Here is a 17,327-nt window from a genome sequence, read left to right on the forward strand (position 1 = left end):
AGAATCAAGATTTTACTTTGTTTCTACTGATCGTTTCTATCAAGAAGAGGTATTTGATCTATCTTTTCTCAGCTAACCGATTAAACGGTGTTCTTGAACCCTCATGCATATAGATCGAGTGAAAAGGGGAAACCAATTGATGAATGGGATGCATGTGTGTGTAAGTACCGACGTGTGTGTGGGCCTCGGTGTGCGTGCGTATGTGTGTGAGTGTGTGTGGGTGTGATGTGTGTTGAAAAACACTCATGCGTGACCATGAATTGATGATAGATCTGAAGTTATAGCATGAATAAATTGATGTGATGAGCATGTCTTGATTGTGAATGATAATATAAAACAAATCGAAAGGAAAAGGGAAACGTTTGGGGACATGCATGATTTTGAGTCGTTAATTGAGACTGATTTGTGATACACACTATTTAAAGGTGATAACTTACACTCGAAGTGTGATAGCAAAAGAAGAAAGTACTTGAGATCTAAGCAGTCGAGGTGGGCTTTATTTTAAAATAAGGACAACGCCCTAAATCTTTATTGATAAGAATGAAATTTGTGTTTATCATGCTGCGATTTGATTTGTCGTGCCTATCCCTTGTGGCTCTGCCACTATTATATAATCGAATTTGGATCCTTGTAGAGCCGCAAACTCTACTTAGATTAGTGTACACCAAGGTTAGACCGAGTGCCGGCATACAGGTTGGCCGGTCTAGTGACCTGGTTTGCGGCCGCATTCCTTGTCATGTAGAATGAGGATATGGTAAACGTCGATGAGAAAAATGGTTGCGCGACCTTGATTTTTGAATGAAGTTAATATTTTGGTGCCTCGGGCATTTCTAAAGATAAAACCCCGATGGACACTTGAAAATGGCATGATAGATAAATAATATGTTGATAAAACTATTTTCGGTATAAGTCCACTGAGTATTTTTATAGTACTCAGCCCTGCATGTGTTTTTCCTATATGCAGGTTCAGCGGCGACGAGTGGTTGGCGGTGTTGAGCAAGTTAATCGAATAAGATGGTCGTTATGAAACTCCGAGTGTAGTTGTGTCTTTATACATGACTTCACTTTTCTCTTGGATGCTTCCGCTAAAACATTATCTTCTTGTCGTTGGATTGAGTTTGAAACTATTTCATTTTATGTTCTTGAATGTTGAGACATGACACTAAACTCTGTCGTTTTGAGCATGAATCATGATATCTATTCTTCATTGGATTCCATTGCTAAGCCGTTACTTTTCTCGTGTTAATTATTCATTAATACTTTGGTCAAACCCTTTTTATGAAACCCTAGTCTAGGTTCTTTGTTGCATTTAAGTCTGCCTAAGTCGCGATCGCTGCATTTATTATACCCTAGAAGGGCGGTCATGACAGATAGGGAAGTGGATCCTGTTGGAATGGATCGAGGATATCATCTAAGGGCCATGCTCATCTATTGGGCCGCAAATGTGGTTAGAAAAGTCGGGAATGTCGGCTAGACCCTCTCTCGAGTGCATCTAACGCGTTGGTCAGACTTCTAATGTCGGAGTCTCCTCCCTACACGTCGAAGCCGACTCCTAAGTTCTACGGACCCAAGTCCTCTCTCTAGCGCATGCATCTCTCGATCACATGTATTGCACGGAGTTGTCAACTACACATCTATCCTAATCATGCATTTCTCAATGACACAATCAAGCATAAGATAAATCCAATTGGTAACTAATCAACTAGATTATATAAGTTCAATAGTCAACAAAACCAACAAAATGAGATAGATAAGCATTAAACCAAAGATCAATCCATACAATCCATTCAACTTCACCAATTCCCTATTCAAAGCTTAGCTACTCATGCTACAAATGAAAACAAAAGCAAAAACAAAGTAAATAGAAGAAAACATGGAATAGGAGAAAAATCTAGATCTCCCTATGGTAGAAATGAAGGTGAGGAGCCTTTTTCTTCAATCTCTTGTGGGAAAGAGCTCCAAAGCCTCCAAATCCTCTTCAAACCCTTGAATTCTTGCTCTCTTTTGTGTTGTGGGAGTTAGGGCTCGAAAATGGTGAAGAACCCTTTTATATCTAGAGTGAAAATAAGGAGAAAATGGGGAACAACAACAATCGCCCGGCCAGGTGATCTGTAAGTGGATACACACCCGACCGGGCGTTCTTCACTCTCATGGAATTCACCACAAACACCGGACCGGGTGTTTTGTCCTTTGAGGAACACCCGGTAGGGTGAACTCTCTGGACTCCTTCGCCACAAAACCGACCGCGTGTTTTCTTCCTCCAAGAAACACCCCGGTCGGGTGACATGCTGTCTTAGCCCGATCCGCTCGTTTTGCTCCTTTTAACCTGTTTTAGTTCAAAATTCCAACAAACTCATTATTTCATCTACTTGATAACTAAATGGGTGAAAACCTATAATAAACACCTTAATTCAACAAAACACATGGGTTAACACCTCTAAAACCATACTAAACTATGAGTTTGTCAGCTATAACCTAGCCCCATGGGTTGCTAAACCCAAGGGGAATGATTCAAACTCTCAGCCCTTTGTGATGGTTTCACTTGTGAGTGGGTACTACAACCTAGCCCCATGGATTGCTAAACCCAAAGGGCATGAATTCAAGTTCCTTTCAACATTGTTCTCTTCAATCTGTACATTATTTGTTGTTATGAATGTACATTATAAGATACTATTGATACATTATTTATTGTACCAGATCTAAAACATTTATTAAAAAATGAAATTTAATTCATGTGGTGGTACTATACCTAGCCATGAGTTGCTAAATCCATGGCGAATGATTCAAACTCCCTGCCGTTGGTGATGGTTTCGTTTGTGAGTGGGTAATACAACTGAGACTCGCATTTTTCCACTTTCTCGTGAAATAGGTCAGATCAACCCAGATTGAAAGATCTTAACCATCATACACTTGTGAACAGTTGTAAATAAAATGGTAAATATGCTCCTCAACACAAGACATAACGAAAAAAAACATTCCATAACCTTGAAATAAAACATAATCAAAAGCTTGAGCAGCAATATCCAACCGATCGGCGGAAACAAACAAAACAGATTCTCAAAACTAAAATACTCAAAATACGACAAACTACGGAAATATGAGAAATGCACGATGATGTCTGAGACTCGTGTTTTTCCACTCTCTCTTCGGTCGTTATGCGACTTGATCAAGTAGAACCTCCCAACTGATCATTCTACATCAATCCTGCCAGGCAGTGGCAGTAATTCGCTCATAGACCCCAACTGATCAACTAGAATGTGGACTCGATTCAAGCAAGAATCGGAAAATGGCCTAAAAACCTTAACCCACTACACTATTGGCTAGTATCGGGAAGTAAGGATCGATCCCACAGACACGACGCGTTTCTGGTTTGTTTGGAAACACTACGAGGCGGCTGCTGCCACGCTTCTTAAGTGGGTTAAGTTGCCCACCTAAGCTGGACTAAACCATAGTCCTACTGATCAACTAGATTTAACTAAGAAATGAAAACAGAGATCCTACTTCCTAACTGATCAACTCGCACTAACTACTGAAAACAAGTATGCAGGAACAGGGGAAACATCTATATCTACGAAAGCGATAAACAATTGATCAACTAAACATCTAATTTTGCTTAGTTCAAACTTAAACTGATCTGCTTCGGCAGTTCAATCCTCAACCAAAACAGATCCACATATATTCAGTTCCAACCAGAAAACTCACGATTCACACAAAGACAGTTGGATTTTGACGAAATCGAAATCAGAATGGTTAATCTAACTCGATTTCGTTCCAATTCCACCGCACTCTAACAATTCAGATCAGATCTAGAACCACTGACTCCGATTCCCCGATTTGAATGCACATCTTACCTCAATCAGCTCAGATTCTAACATATTGAGCTAGATCCGGACCGATTGTAGTGCCAACTATCAAAATCCACAAACAATTCACTTATACCAGCTAGAATTGAAGCTAATTCAACAAAGCGAAAACAGAGAATTCTCAATTTGAACACAATTCGATTCCCCAAACGTAATGGATAGTAATTCAAAATGAAACATAGCATTTATCATCCAAATTTCAACGTCTTTAGCTAATAGAATTGAAGACAAAGATCGCAATTACAGAATTCAGAATTCAAATCTAACTACATTTGCTGGAATTTAAATTCTAAGCTAGATCTAAGCTAATTAAAAGAGATTAAAGGCTGCGATGACTCTGTCGGAGTTGCACCGGCGGCCTGGGTCGGCGAGGATCCTCCTCCTGCGGCGATTCCCTCCTCCTTGGCTGAGAAATTTCGTGACCCCCACTCTCGATCGATCCCCTTTCATTTTATAGGGGCAAGGATGTATCTGGTAGGGTTTGGCCATGTGATTTTACGAATATATCCTTACTAGCACATCTCTCAAATGCTGTGATTTTCTCCCTCATTCTGCGGTCGACTTGATCAATATGGCATCCTTTTCAGCTTGACTGCCTTGTTGGTGATTAATTCCACTTGATCAACTGGACCTGCTTTTGACATAGAAATCCACTAAATTCCCATCAGTTTCCCTCAATATGCAAGTGATTTCTTGTAAACCAATGCATGAAAACCGACTCATCAACAACTTATCCCCATGGATTGCTAAACACTTTGGGGAATAGATTTAACTTCTGTCACACATTAAACTATGTCTTTCGTACATTTCAAAACCATATTCGTACATCGATTTCCATATGAAACCAAAACCAAATGATACAAACAGAAATTATATAAGATAATGTACGAAAATGATATAATAATGTACGTCGTTACTTTTAAACATAGTCATCATAAGGACTTGATGTATGAGTTGATATAAAGTTCTGCAAAAATAATTAAATTAATCAACTAATATATTCAAGATTAAAAAAGGAAAATAAATCAATGCAATATAATTACCAAATCATGGGAGGCGTGAATTATGGAATGAAAATAAATGGTCAACATGTCACCTTCGTTTTCTACCCTTTTAATAATATAAATAATTCAAACAAGCATGATTTTCAGCTATTAGATCAACAAAATGTGTGGTTGTGATGAAGCTAAATGTTTGAACAATATTTAACCGAGATGGAGGGAATATGAGTATGTCATCTTAACCTAGATGGAGGGAATATGAGTATGTCATCTTAACCGAGATGGAGGGAATATAAATCTCTATGTTCTATAATAAATGACACACATGAGTAATGGTGTGTTAAATGGGCTTGAGTAACAATGTGTTAAACAGAAAGAGAAAACAATATATTTATGTTAATGTGAGAACTTTTTCTAAAAAATGAAATGTGACATGTTTTGTGGAAAACTAAAAAAGAAAGAAATGTGACATTCTTTGGTGAAAAGCTAATAGGAAAAGTGATTTGTCACCACAAGTATCACGTAGTAAAGAGCTTTCTCTCTCTTGATGCGATTTCTTTCTCGCTTCTCTCACGTACTACCGCACCGTTTTTCACACAGTTCTCTTGCTTCCGTTTTCCCGTTTCCATTCGTTTACCGTTGGTCTGGTGGAAACGTGTTGGTGTAGTGGCTGGCTTCATGGAAGACCCTCCTGATGGGGCATTGGGGGTGAATCCGCTTATTGGGATAGAGGTGGAAATAGAGCCGCCGAAACAGTCATTACGGCGTAGCGCGGCCGAGAACAAGAGGACCTCTACGCGTCCGAAATCGGTCAAATCGATTTCGCCTCGGCTCAGATTGGTGGAAATGAAGAGAGGAGGCCTTCGGAGGCGGAAAAACTTGTCACCAGTTGCCAATGCACTGGGGAAGGACGACCCAGGTCTGTTACCTACTAGAAGATAGGGGATTCGGCACAAATCGAGACTGAACCCTATCCTAAAATTTTGTGAACAATTTGCAAAAGGCGCAAAGGAAGGGAACATTGAATCCCATGCGGAGGGGGGGGAGTAAGGAGGTATCCGGGGAGATGGAAATAGGGATTGTTAGTTCTTCTGATCAGGGTGGTAGATTGGAGGAGGACATTGGGGGGTAGATTGTGGTGGATTCCTCAGGAGGGAACGTTGACGATATGAAGGAGGATCTGTCGAGTAAGACTCCTGCAGATGATGCATATGAGGTGTATGTGAATTTGCCTCAAGGGACCTTGATTGATGTGGGCGCGTTGTTTTCGTCTGAGATTTCCTCAGATGATGAGAGTGTTGAGGCTCCGGTCTTGAATTCAAATGAGTCTGTGATAATCTTATCTGAAATGGATAATGCGTTGGACCTTTGTGAGGCGCATCCTTTGCAAAATATGGAGTTCTTAATGCCTAAGGAGATCCCGGATGTAGAGAAGAGCATTTTGAAGATCGGGAATGGAAATGGAGTTGGTAAATGGGCAACAGTAGAGGAGGTAAATATGCATGATAATCTTCCGGGGGAACAGATTTCAATTGAGGATTTCCCTCCTTTAAACCAAGGTCTCCTTCGATCTGGAAAGAGCAGGGAGGTGTTAGCTTTGGCTAGCCAGAAGGGAACAGGTGAACAAAATGTCTTAAATGGTAGATCTAGGTTGGAAGGTGAAAGCAGCTTCCCTTTCCTCTTGCAGCGTGGTTCCTACTCCTCAAGATCACTTCAAAACAACATCGAGAGTGGTGCTAGAGACAATCAAGGGGCAAAACAGAAGCAGTCGATTGCAAATATCATTAGGTCGGGAGAGAGAGAACCAATTTTCTTTGAGCCTGACAAGATCAGGAAAATTAGCACAGTGGGAAAAACCTCAGGCCTACCCTCTATCTATTTCTTCGGCTTAGATACATCTTTCCTGGCAGAGAAATTGGGACATGCGGTGGTTGGTAAATTTTCACACTCCATACCATCGGCACAACACATTCAAAAGGCGCTGCAAGGGATGAAGTTAGTAGGAGAATATTCATGGAGCTACATTAATGCAAAACATATCCTCGTTCAGTTCAAGGTGATTGCGAACTATGTTAAGCTCCTAAGTGGGCCAAATGGTATGCCAGTATGGTTCATAGATCGTCATCCCATGAGAGTGTTCAAGTGAACACCGGATTTTGATCCGTTTTTTGAATCTCCTATAGCAGTTATCTGGTGTAATTTAGTGGGTCTTCCAATCCATCTATTTGAAAAGTCAACTTTGTTTGCCATTGGGGGTTTGTGGGACAGAGTCCCACAATATTGCCAAGAGTGTAGACATGTAGGACATTCAAAGGAGGCTTGATATGCGAATGGAAAGAGTGAGAAGCCAACAAAAAAAGGACTACAACATTCCTCATGATAAATGGCAACAACCAGAATTGAAAAGAAAGGAAGAAAGTGGGAAACAAATTGAAAAGGAGATTCTGAAGGTTGAGCCTCAAATTGTCAAAAAAGACTTCGTGGTTATTGATAGTGCAGGGGAGGAGGGAACCAGGGAGAGTGTGGCGGCTGCGGAGGTAGGAGGGGAAGAGGTGGAGGTTTCAGGGGTAGTGACATGGGGAGGGGGATGGGAAGATCATCTTTGTTTGATCGGGGAAGAGGGGGAAAGTGGTTTGCTCAGGGAGGGCACGGTGGGAGTTCAAAAGGGTACATAGATAAGATGTATGTTAACCTGGTTCCTCAAAACCAGAAGGAGCTTGGAGAGAAGGTTGAGGACTTCACTCAGAGCTCTTTTTCTAATCCGAAGTTCTTCAAAATGCTGCCAAATGGTGACTTTGACAACGAAGTGTATGAAGATGAGAAGGAATGGGACCCGGATGAAGAACATGAAGAAATGGAGAGTCTAGAAGGAGGGAATCTGTTAGAGAAAAGGGAGGCGGGAGCTGAGGTCCAGAACAATAATAGTACGCACAAGAATGGGAGGTTTGAGACCTCAAGAGAAATTCAACTGTTTTGATATGTCATTTAATATCTTAATTTGGAATGCTCGGGGTGTAGCTAACAAAAGTACACATAGCACCATCAAATATTTAATAAAGGCTCACAGTATTTCGATCATGGCTATCATTGAGCCACTGACTAAACCAAAACCAGAATTCTTTAGCAGGATCTTTGGTCTTCTTTACAAAGGAGTAAATGAAAATGGGCAGATTTGGCTGTTTGCGGAGAGTGGGATGGAGGTCAATGAATGGAATATCTCGGAGCAAATACTTCATGCTCGGATATTCTCAGATGTCCTCTCTAAACCTTTTCATCTGTCGGTGGTGTATGGAAAATGTAGTAGGGAAGCCAGGCTCACTTTGTGGGATAAGCTAAGGGAGCTTGCTGTACAGATGGAAGGCCTTCCATGGTTAGTTGGGGGTGATTTTAATATTTTTCTTTCGGAAGAAGAGAGACAAGGATCCAACAAAAATAGAACAAGTGAAATGGTAGACTTTGCCAATGCTATAAGTGACTGCTAGCTTCTAGACCTTGAAGCTGATGGTGCAAAGTTTACATGGGCAAGATGAAGTATATTTGAAAGGTTGGATAGAGCTTTGATTGGTGAGGGCTGGCTTGACCTGTTTGCAGCAACGAGAGTCACTAATTTACCTAGGGTGATGTCGGACCATTGCCCTTTACTCATTCAGTGCCTGTTTCCAGGCCCACCAATCCGGCCCGCCGTTTAGGTTTCAAAATATGTGGGTCAGACACCATGCCTTCTGGAGTGAGGTCGAGAGAAGTTGGAAAGAGCCTACAGGGGAACAGGGCATGTTAAACTTACAGCTGAAATTGGGGCGACTGAAGAAATGCTTAAAGTGGTGGAATAAAAACGTGTTTGGGAATATTTTTGAAAAGGTTAAGCAGGCTGATCTAGAGGCACAAGTGGCTCTCAAGAATTATGAACAAGATCAATCGCCACACTTGAGGTCGGAGATGAATAGAACTGCAGCGGAATTAGTTCTAAGATTAGGAATGGAGGAAGACTTCTGGAAACAAAAAGCGGCAATCCGTTGGACGGTTGAAGGGGAGAGAAACACTAAATTTTTTCAAGGATGGGTCAAGCAAAAGAGGGAAAAATCCAGGATACACTCTATTGAAGATGAAGGTCAAATCATATCAGGTGATGAAGAGTTGCGAGCTTCGGCTGTCAAGTTCTTCCAATCCTTGTTGTTCTCTGATATTGATCAATTACAAGAACCGGATTTGGAGATTCTGTCTTCTTTGCCTCCTAATACTAATATGGAAGCTCTGGAAAGTCTACCTACGAAACAAGAGGTAAAGAGCGTGGTGTTTGGAATAAATGCAGATAGCGCCTCGGGTCCGGACAGTATTTCTTCGCTCTTTTTCCAATCTTGTTGGGATATTCTTGGGGCCGATGTTACCAAAGCAGTTATAGACTTCTTCAAAGGGTCCCAGATGCCAAAAGGAATTGCAGCAACTATGATCATCTTGATTCCAAAGAAGAAAAATCCTACAAAGTGGTCAGAATACGGGCCGATAAGTTTGTGTAATGTGTCGAATAAAATCATCTCTAAATTGCTGGCAACGAGAATGGCGCCTTTGCTCCCTGTTCTTACTAACCAGAGTGGTTTTATTAAAGGCCGCACGTTGAGTGACAATGTGCTGCTTGCTAAGGAGCTCTTTCACGAGCTTTGGAAATGCAACCCCTCTCCAAATTTGGCACTTAAATTGGACATGGCTAAGGCATATGACCATGTACAGTGGCCATTTCTTATTAAAGGTTTTGAGGAAGATGGGTTTCTCAGAGAGGTGGTTAGGAATGATTGAGAGGTGCGTAAATCCGTGTTGGTTTTCAATTCTGATAAATGGAATGTCGGTTGGCTTCTTTAAATCTTCACGGGGCCTTCGGCAAGGGTATCCTCTCTCCCCTTCTTTATTCATCTTGGCGGAAGATTACTTATCTAGATCCTTGGACCGCCTTATTTTGGGTAATAAGAAAATGAGATCTTGTACAACCCGGTAATCAATGAGTGTTTCCCACTTGGCATATGTGGATGATATTATTATATTCACACAAGCTAGAAGGGCCTCTCTCCGGAAACTCAAGGGATGCCTTAAGCACTACATGGATGTCTCTGGGCAGAAGATTAATGAGGAAAAAAGTTGCTTTTACATTGATAAGAAACATGAAGGATGGGCAGAGGGTGTTACTACGGTGGGAGGGTTCCAGCAAGGTAGTTTGCCTTGTACTTACCTTGGGATTCGCATCTTCCGTGGGAGGAACAAGACAATTTTGTACAAATTTATTCGAGATAAGATCTCACAGAAGATCCACTGTTGGTGTCATAAACATTTATCCTTTGGGGGATGGCTCACGTTGGTTAAAAGCGTTCTTGAAGCGATCCCGATACATATTTTTCAAGTCCTGGAGCCAACGAAGGGAGTGCTCAGAATGATGGAACAGATACTAGCTAGATATTTCTGGGGTTCTTATGACACAACCGCTAAGACTCATTGGATTAAATGGAAGGATGTCTGTAGACCTACATCGGAAGGAGGCCTTGGTTTACGGTGCATGGATGACACAGTTGAGGCTTATAGTTACAAACTTTGGTGGAGATTCCGGGAGAGGAACTCCCTATGGGTAGAGTATATGCACAAGAAATAATGGTCGATTACGTCAACATTGAACATATATAGGTCCAACAGGTTCATCCCCATTTGGAGAAGGATGTTCAAGGCTGGGATTAAGTGCCAAGGAGTTATCAGATGGATGCTTGGAGATGGCAAGGTTAGTTTCCGGGATGACATTTTGATACGACCCGGCAAGGGAGAGCCATAACGAGGTCCATGACGAGGAGTCTACAAGGGATGTTCACCTATTTTATCTAAAAGGTGATGCGGGAGGAGTCGCTGAAGATCACGGAGCCGAAGAGGAGGATCGCGCTGCACAACGAAGGATGACTGGATGGCGGGAAGGACCACCCAGCCGGGTGGTTAGAAGGCCCTAAATCCACCCGGCTGGGTGGAGTAGTGCAGCGAGGTCAGGAGGAGGCCTAAATTGGCCACCCGGCCGGGTGAGTTACATCACCAAAAATACACCCGGCCGGGTGGGAAACAGGGGAGCTAAGGGGTGTGAAGGCACCCGGCCGGGTGTGACTTGCTGGATAATTCTACCCAGACGGGTAGAAGATGCGGAAGTTAGTTAGAGGGCCCCCTTTTTGGGGATTGAAAACCCTACCTATAAATACTTAGTTTGCTTCATTTTCATATTTGGGTTTTTTGATTGACATTACAAACTCAAGAGAGCTTTGCTTACCCCTTTGAGGGCTTTTATCCAATTCCTAGCTTTAGGTTGTTTGCATCCATCAATTCTTAGTGTAGTATGGATCAAATATAGGTATGCTTCAAGGTTTGTGGAGGTCCTTGAAGATCTAGCCATAGCATGTATTAGCATGATGTGAGTCCTTGTGTTCTCATTTTCCATCAATGATATTTGCTCAATCTTCCATGTTATCTTTGTTTGCTTACTTTTCCTTTCATGCTTTATGGGTTGGTTATTGAAAAATTGAAAATCCTATCAAAAAAAATAGTTAGATCAAGCATTGGTTGGGTATTGTTCCTTGGGGATGGATCTCAAAATACATAGATCTTATCACATTTGGCTAAAGGACCAACCGATTAACACCTGTTCAAGGGAAGGAGCTCCAGATTTTGCAAGAGTAGAGGATTTCTGGTCTAATTTTGGCTGGATGGAGGAAGAGATCTTTGACATGCTGGATGAATGGGGAGTACCGAGGGAGGTTTGTGAGGAGATTCTGCGTGTTCCAGCAAACTCATGGGCTAAGGACATTACCTGTTGGGCCCTGACTCCACATGGCAACTTCACGGTGGCCTCAGCCTGGGAACTGATAAGACACAGAGGAGAAAAACTGGAAGTATATGATTTAATCTGGGGCAAAGGCATTAACCCCACAATCTCAGTGTTCCTGTGGCGTCTTTTAGACAACCGAATCCCAGTGGATGCAAAAGTCCAATGGAGAAGGGTCTCTCTTGCATCTAAATGGCGTTGTTGTTCGAGCTCTAATGTGGAGACAAGATTGCATCTATTTTTGAATGGTGAAGCAACTGCTGCAGTGTGGAAACATTTTGAGAGATAGTTCCCGCAAGCTCCGGAGTTTGACGGACGAGGGATCAACGTAGAGGGACGTGTGAGATGGTGGCAAAGACACACGGGAAGCAAGAATAAACATCACATATACATCCTAATTCCTTGCTTGATACTCTGGTATATTTGGACCGAGAGGAATGGGTGTGTGCACCTCGACAAGGTCTTCAAGGTAGATAATATGTGCAAAAGAATTGTGACCCACCTGAGAAACCTGGTGCTGGCAGGGCACCTCGGGCCAGAACAATGGAAAGAGTATGAGCCGAAAGTAGATTTCATGGTTGAACAAGTCATGCGAGGCAGAGCGAGAAAGGTGGAGAAAGTACAGTGGAGACCGCCCGACTGGCCTTGGGTGAAACTCAATACAGATGGTTCTTTCGAGGGGCTAACGGGTATGGCCGGGGGGGAGGTATTGTGAGGAATCACTTGGGGGAGACAGTGGAGACCTTCTGCTCTCCGGCGGATGCGACCTTGGGGTTTGAAGCTGAACTTAAATCCATGTTGGAAGGAGTGAAAATAGCCAAGAAACATGGAGACAAGTAGTGGATTGAAACTAATACTGAATGGTTGTGTTCAATTTTGAGGAAGGGTCAGTTAGGCCCGGTAGAAAACGGGCACACCATGGCACGGGTCATCATGGAATCAAAGGAGACACAATGGAAAATATCGTATATACGGAGAGAAGGCAACAGAGTAGCAGATTATCTAGCATTGATGGGAAAGGATTGCAACATACTAGAGAGATTTGAGGGGAGCTCAATCCCGGCCCGAGCAAGAGCTTTGGCGAGGCTTGACCAGCTCGGCATGTCGAGTTTTAGATTTTGAGGATAGGTTCTTTTTGCTTGTGATTGTTTTTTGTTACTGTTCTGCAGAGGATGATGAGAGTTTGTAAGTCTCTTTTTTTTGGGCCTTCCACTTTTGGGAATGGTCTTTGTATAAACTTTGTTTAAATGATATATATGGGATGAGGATCCTACTCAACCCTCCACCGTGAAGGTGTTTACTAAAAAAAACCAAGTTATATATGTCCCTAAGCTTGCGTGTTTCTAAAAATTCTTTATGTTAAGCTTATGACATAGATTCACCTTCGGGGTTTTTAAAACAAAAACAACTAAAAAACTATACTCACGATCCACGGACGTCATCCCCCCAAACTTATTCAAAACTACATAAAGAATAAGTTTGTAAAGTCAATTGGGACGCGAGTAATCCTAAGAAAGCAATAAAGATACCTTGGAATTTTTTGCGTAGAGGTTGGATGGGGCAGAAGTTTGAAAAAATTGAAAATTGCAGCTGAATTGCGGTGAAAAGTGGCAGCGGGTTGCTGCACACATTCATCGGTCGCTGACGGTGGTCAGAACCGTTCTAGCCGGTTGTCCAGCGGAGCGCTGAGCGTGAGCCAGCGGTCGCTGGTGAGAGTCCAGAACCTGCAAAAAATTCCAATCAAGATTAAATCTAGCTTAAAAACATAACAACAAAGAAAAACTATAGAAAAGACATTTAAACTCAAAAACTTGTAGTCACAAAGGGGAAAAAAATACAAATGCTCTTTTAAAGTCATGAGCTTGACTTTTTTTTTCATCACTCTTGAGAAGGTGGAGGAAAATGAGTATTAAGCTCGTCAAAGGCGCCAATGAGGTATGCAATCTCTCCTCTTACCTCGGCCGCCATCCTTTGGAGCTCAGCAATTTGTTGGCGTGTTTGCACGTCTTGAAGCCTCTGAGTATCCCAGAATTGTTGTTCCGCATTTCTCCAATCTTCTTGACCCGCCCAACCTTGACGATTGAAGGCGTTCTCATGCCTTTGCTCCTCCCAACGATTGTCTCAAGTGTCGGACATATTTTGCATGTAGGAGAACATCTCTCCTAGTTGGATGGAGGTGTTGGATTGGAACTCGTCATTGGGATGTGGCCTCCCACGACGGCGATTGGCTCGATTGTGGCGGCGGTGGCCTTCGACTTCCTCCTCTTCTTCTTCTTCATGTGGAACGCCCGCATGAGCATTGGATTGCTCCCCCTCCTCTTGATAATTTTCAATGGCGTTGAAGGTGGAATCCTCTTCGGGGTGGATGGCGGGGATGCAAGTGGGGATGTTCCGCTTCCTAAACTCCCCATGATCAATCCTCCGCAGCAGATAATACTACCGTCCTTCTTGGAGATGCGGTCGAGGTAAGTTGCGATCATGATGCACACATTGATTCCTACCTTGTTGAGAAGGCACCACATCACATCCAACTCATTTTGTGACACACTACCTCCATTTACCCGAGCAAAGAGCAATTGGGTCAGGGCTCGATGGAGGTATCTAAGGACAGGGTTGCGGATGGCGGAGGACTTGGCATAACCCAAAAGAAACTCTTCATCCTCAATGGTGAAGGCTCGCGATACCACGGAGTATTCATACTCCACTTGCTCATTTGGGCTGGGGTCGAAGCATTGGAAGACCTCACAAATGTCCACCATGGAGAAGGAGTGGTTGCGGTTGCTGAGACGGAAGTCAATCCTCTCGGGGAGTCGGGAACAGCGGTTCTTATGTAACCGGAGCGTGGAAAGGAACTCAAGAGTGAGCTTCCTATAGGATGGCCAACGCCCTTGGAAAAGGTGGACTAAGCCATTCCCTTATCCGATGTTGCAGAGTGCCCAAAAGTCTTCTACTATTCCCAAAGTCATCAAAGGCAACTCATGCGGATACCTAGTCGGCATCGTGACTCTTGTCGCAACTCTCTTCCACATTCCCTTTTTATCCTCATTAAGGAGGTGAACTCCATAGCTTCGTGCACTCTCTTGGGGTCCTCTTGTTGATGCCATTATTCCTACAAAAATATATATTGTCTTTAAAAAGATACAAAGAAGATGGCAAACAAGAACCCTTCCCCCAAACTTGTACCCATTCATATATGTCAACAACTAGCAAGGGTAAAAAAATTTCATATCATAATAACTTGTCTAAATTAAAACATATGAACATGTAAAACATCATTTAGAACAACAAAAATCCATCCCCCCACGTGAATTAATCCCCCATGCAGAAACGTATCAACATAATCATTGTAACAACAATCTCTTACATCTACTCAAGTATTACAATTCATGGAAGTAATAATAGGCTACAGTGCTATGAACATGATTGCAATATATGGCAAAATAAACTCAAGGGAAATTCACCAACACATATCAACAATCCATCACCATATTCAAAAGTATAACCATGAAAATCACATGAAAATCTCCCTACATTCATTCCCCATGCTAGAACATGCTTTTTATCCGAACAATTCATCCAAAAAGAGTAAAATTCATGAAAGAATTTAAACAAAACTCAGAAATTAAAAAGAGAATTCATACCTTGAATTGGAGTGATTTGAACGTGGAAAGCTTGAAATTGAGAATGCAATAGGAGAATGGGAGTGTAGGTGTGTGAATTTGGTGATATTATGTAGTGGTGGTTGTTTGCAAGGAAGAATTGGAGAAGAAGAGGAAACTTACCTTTTAATAGGAGTTTTCGCGACTTCTACACTCCGCCAGCGACCGTTGCGCAACAGCCAGCAGACCGCTGGGCGGTCCTGTTGTAAAACGGCTCTTCTCCAGCGGGCCACTGTGGCCCGCACTGGACCCGCCCTAGGCCCTCACCTGCACACTTAGTAGACAGCGGGCCGCTATGGATTTTCCAGCGACCGCTGCATAAATTTTTTTTATTTTTTTTTTAAATGAAAAGGATGAAAATAAAATAAATAAATAAAAAACTAAAAACCGTTGGGTTTGAAAATAAAATAAAGGCAAATTCCTCGATCACTGCCATGACATCTCTTCCACTCTTTTTGCATCCAACATAGCACAGATCTTTTCATTAAACCCATTATATATGATGCCTACCTGATGGTCCATGGAGAAACCATGGTTAGGGCACTTGCGGAGGAGAGCTTTGAAGCGAGCAACAGCCTCGTAGAGGGGCTCGTCATGTCCTTGAATGAACTGACATATTTCACTTTTCAACTTGAGAATAGTGCCTGACGGATAATATTTATCGAGGAAAGTGGCCACTATATTATCCCACGTGGAGACTCGATCTGCGGGCAGACACTCGAACCACTCTTTAGCAGAATCTATAAGTGAAACTGGGAAGAGTCTTACCTGATGGCATCATCGTCGACACCATTTAATTTTTTAAAGTTTTTGCAATCTCCACGAATTTCAGAAGGTAGCGATTGGCATCTTCGGTGGCCCTGCTTGCAAAATTGTTCAACCGTCTGAATGAGGGGCATTCGCAGTTCAAAATTGTTAGCATCTACACGAGGGACGGCACGAAAATTTATCATATTCTCGTGATTGAACATGTTCATCATGGGTACTATCTCCATGTTCCTTTTGTCTTGCTCCTCGAGGGAAGTTCTCTCTTCCATCAGCAACTTCACCTTGGCTTGAAGTTGTTCTAACTCGGTTCTGTCGTCCATGGCTCCTTTTCTACTCTTTAGTTTCCTACGGGTCTTCTCAAGCTCAGGGTCTAGTGGTTCTAGGATTTCCTTCCCATAGCGCGTTCGCATAAACCTGCAGAAGACTAAAACAAAAACTATAAACTAAAAATAAAAGCAAATAAAAAAATCCAAATTAGTAAAATGTTCCGTTTGAAGATATCAATCACAGAGTGATTTCTTTCCCTGGCAACGGCGCCAAAAACTTGATGCACTTTTTTTAGCACTACAACTACTTGCAAGTATACAAGGCAGAGATAGTATAGATAACGGTCAGTATCGGGATATTGAACACGGGGAAAGGAAACACCAATTGACTACCTCCTACTAGGCTTCAATTACTATTTGGATGCACAAATGGTTTGAGAAATTTTTGGAATTTGAAAACTTAAAGCAATTAAAATTCTAATGCAATAAATCACAGAGGTAAATATAAATGAGATAAGGGGAATTCCAGGGATGTGTGTTCACAGTTATGGTTATACAAATTCCTACTACAGTACCCTAAACAGTTTATACTTCGAAAGGACGAGTCACATAAGTTTTGCCCATGCGGCACAAGTGTAGATTACTAACACTAGGGTTGTCAATCCTGGATCCGTAACTCCTAAAAGTTCCTCAGACCCTTCTAAAGTCCTCACTCTCAATTAACAGTGTCGTTTTAAAGGAAGCTAATTGTTAGTGTCTATTAAGTCGATCTAACTCGCCAACCTCCTTTCACGATTATGTAACAAGTTATATTTGATTATGTACAGCACTTAAGAAAGAAACGAAGTAAAAACAAAACGGATATTAAATCGAAAACGGAATTGTATAACCAAAATAGTTACTAACACATCCCTAGAATCCTATGAATTTAGTTA

The sequence above is a fragment of the Salvia splendens genome, unplaced genomic scaffold, assembly GCF_004379255.2.
Source record: "Salvia splendens isolate huo1 unplaced genomic scaffold, SspV2 ctg230, whole genome shotgun sequence".
In the NCBI taxonomy this organism is placed as follows: domain Eukaryota; kingdom Viridiplantae; phylum Streptophyta; class Magnoliopsida; order Lamiales; family Lamiaceae; genus Salvia; species Salvia splendens.